This window comes from Monodon monoceros, unplaced genomic scaffold (assembly GCF_005190385.1).
Source record: "Monodon monoceros isolate NGI ecotype Baffin Bay Population unplaced genomic scaffold, NGI_Narwhal_1 Super_Scaffold_12, whole genome shotgun sequence".
Lineage (NCBI taxonomy): Eukaryota > Metazoa > Chordata > Mammalia > Artiodactyla > Monodontidae > Monodon > Monodon monoceros.
The window spans coordinates 165,260,243-165,264,155 of record NW_021703768.1 but is presented as its reverse complement, the minus strand read 5'-3'; positions in this window follow the sequence as shown (position 1 = coordinate 165,264,155).

Sequence of the window (3,913 nt, the reverse complement as noted above, 5' to 3'; positions counted from 1 at the left end):
GCGTGGAAGTCGGTCCTGCCTGGGCTGTCAGTGCGTCAGTCACACAATCAGTCGGTTAGTCAGGGCCCGGTAGGTCAGTCAGGAAATCGGAGCCCAGTCGGGCGAGGAGGGGCCGCGATGGCAGGAGACAAACGGCAGGGCTCTGGTTCGTCGGGGAAGCCCAAGATCGCTGCCATTCCCTGCCCGTCCGCCCGCCGCCCGCCGCCCGCCGCCCGCGCGAAGGAAACAAGCGCAGCGTACTCCCTGCCGCTCCATTCCGTCTTTTCCCGCCTTCTTGTTCGCGCCCTCTGCGCACGCGCCTCCCCCGCCCCCGGAATGCCCCGCCCCCAAGATGGGCAGCGGTGCGCACTCCTGGCCCCGCCTCTTTCTGGGAACTTGCGCGCGCAGCGGGGCGGGGGCGGCCGTTAAGTGGCGGTTGGGCTGTCTAGGGGCTGCGCGCGCAGCCGGCACCGCCGGGAGGAGCCTGTGGTCTCTGAGCGCGCGTGTGCGCATGTGTGAGGTTCCAGGGCCCAAGGTCAGTAGGGGAATGGTGAGAACCGTTCATCTGCTCTGCCCGGAGGTCTTTCCAATAAAAAATTCTGACCTTTGCTGTCCCTTGATTACGACCTATTGCCCTCAGTGAGAAGGTTTATGCAGTTACCACCTTGAATCAGTTACCTGCACTCCAAAACCAGAAGCTCCTTGAAAGCATGGGGGCCTGGCCCTTAAGGGTTGGGCCCATACCCCTTAATAATAAGAGTAGTAATAACAGTAATGAATTAATAGTGACAACAATAATAGTAATTGGCACACAAGGAGCCACAGACTGGGAGAAAGTATTTAACTTGTATCCAGTATCTACAAAGACCTCTTGCAACTCAGTGAGACAGAAAAACCCCAGTTAAAAAATGGGCAAAGGGGTCTTCCGTGGTGGTGCAGTGGTTGAGAGTCCGCCTGCCGATGCAGGGGACACAGGTTCGTGTCCCGGTCCGGGAAGATCCCACATGCCGCGGAGCAGCTGGGTCCGTGAGCCATGGCCACTGAGCCTGCGCATCCGGAGCCTGTGCTCCGCAACGGGAGAGGCCACCAACAGTGAGAGGCCCGCGTACCGGAAAAAAAAAAAAAAGGCAAAGGATTTGAAATGGTTGGCCAAAGGCCCTGAGGTCTGAGCAAGCTCAGTGCCTTTGAGGAGTATCCAGGCCTGGTGGCGCGAGCAGGGCTGGGGGGAAGCAGTGGGTGAAGGATGAAGGGTTGGGACTTCGTCCCAACTGACTGGGAAGGAGATGGAGCTCCTTTTCGGGACACCTGTCACATTGCTCACAAAAGGGAGACAGTGGGAATCTGCTCACATCGCTCAGCCCTTCTGTGCAGGGCTCTGTCACTGGCTACACACTAGAGCACACACCTTAACACCTACGTTCTGGAGAACTGGGTTTCAATCTGGGCTCTTACCAGTGGGGGTGATCATTAAACTGCCACTCACTCTCAAAACCCATCTTTGTCCAATAGCAAGGTGATAAAATCTAAAACATGAGACTATTATAAGGGTTTCAGCGATAAACATTTGGAACACATTAAGAGTTTAATAAACAGTGGCTAACAGAATCGTGTGGCAAAGCTACAAGTTACGTGAGATGCATCTTCCTGCAGCATCAGATTTAAAGATTTGAGGATTATCTACTGGGAAAAATCTCACTTTTTTTTTTTTTTTTTTTTTTTGGTACGCAGGCTTCTCACTGCTGTGGCCTTTCCCGTTGCGGAGCACAGTCTCCGGACGCGCAGGCTCAGCGGCCACGGCTCACGGGCCCAGCCGCTCCGCGGCATGTGGGATCTTCCCGGACCGGGGCATGAACCCGTGTCCCCTGCATCGGCAGGCGGACTCTCAACCACTGCGCCACCAGGGAAGCCCCTCAGACTTACTTTTAAGCATGCATACACAAACACACTGGCACCAAACCAAAACAAAGGCAACACAGAAGATGCAGGATGATTTTTATGGTGCACAGTCTGTGTAACATTTGAAAACATGCAAATTGAAACTGTGTCTTGTTAAAGTGACACATGTTAAGTAGCAACAGTTTAAAAGCACATGAGAATAATAAATACCAAATTCAGGAGGCGGCAACCTTAGTGGGCTGGGGGCAAAAGAAACTAGGACAAGCTCACAGGGTCTTCAAACCATTAGTCGCACAGATCTAAAAAGTGAAAGATCCAAAGCAAATATAATCTATGCTCAGATTCGAATGAACTAGGGGTGGATTCTTGGGTGTTTACTGAATTATGCTTCATATTATACATGCTTCACCCTCACCAGCCTTTACTTTTTACATGGCTTCTACCCCTCCCCCATTTCTTTATCTGTTCATCCTGTCTCTCATGCCTCCCCAGGTCCCTCCCCCCCCCCCCCCCCCCTCAGCTCCTGAAGGCAGGGACCTGAGCCAGCTTTGCCCACTGCTGGGTCTTCAGCTCATGAACACTGCTGGCACTTAAGAGATGCACGTTTCAAACTATTACATTTAGAACAAATGGACAACAAGGTCCTAATGTATAGCACAGGAAGCTATATTGAATATCCTGTGATAAACCATACTGGAAAAGAATAAAAATAAAAAAAGAGGGCTTCCCTGGTGGCGCAGTGGTTGAGAGTCCGCCTGCCGATGCAGGGAACACGGGTTCGTGCCCCGGTCCGGGAAGATCCCACATGCCGCGGAGCGGCTGGGCCCGTGAGCCATGGCCGCTGAGCCTGCGCATCCAGAGCCTGTGCTCCGCAACGGGAGGGGCCGCAACAGTGAGAGGCCCGCGTACCGCAAAAAAAAAAAAAGAAAAAAAAATACTAAAAAAGAATGTCTGTATGTGTATAACTGGGTCACTTCACTGTACAGCAGAGATTGGCACAGCATTGCAAATCAACCATACCTCAATAAAAAAAACTAAAAACATAAAGGTGTACATTTATTGAATGAAGGAATATTTTTCTGTATTCCTGGATTATTTACTTATAAATAAAGAAAAGATTTGAGCGAGGAGCCCTTGGAAGATTGGTGCCCCCAGGCCCTGGGACCAGCAAAACCCATGGTCTCAGCTGACTGCCAACTGCCCTGGGTATAAAAGTGGCCTCATGGTTACATAAAAAATTGTCTATGTTTCCAAAAGTGTGCTGCCCCTGAAGATCTGGGCTGAGCGACGTGGTGACTTGGATTGGCTTTGAAATATTCCCATAGAAACAGGTGTGAGATGCTGCTCACTGTTCAGTGTGAGTGGTGGGTTCATGGAGCTTTATCCTACTCATTCATCTCTATTCTGGGCTCATTTGAAATCCTTGAGAGTTTTTTTTTTTTAAGAGTAGTATTTTAGGGGGAGGAGAAAGGGATGAATGTGTGGAGCACAGAGGACTTTCAGAGCAGTGAAAATACTCTCTATGATACCATAATAATGAATGAATACACGACATCATACGTTTGTCCAAACCTACATACAATACAGGGAATCAACTGTAATGTAAACTATGGACTTTGGGTCATTATGATGTGTCAAGGCAGGGGGTTTATAGGAAATCCCTTTACCTTCCACTCAATTTTGCTATGAACCTAAAACTGCTCTTAAAAAAACAAAAAGGGCAGCTTTAAAGGCTTAGCTTGCTATACGCCCCACCCCACCAATGCTGGCTCCCAGTTGGTGGGAATGCTGGCTCCTGGGGCCCCGACGCCCGCCTTGGCCTCCCCTTCCCAAATGCCCCTTCCGCAGGGGTAGGGGGTTCTGTTCCCTTCACCTAGAAGAGACCTGGCACCAGGAGGTATATCAGTAAATGCCTGATGGAGCTAGTCTTCCCTGGTGGGATCTGGCTCAGGCTGGCCAGGGGATCCAAGACCTCCAACCCACCACGCCTCACACCCGGGGCTCCAGCACCCCTCCACCCCTAAGGAAAGGCACCAGA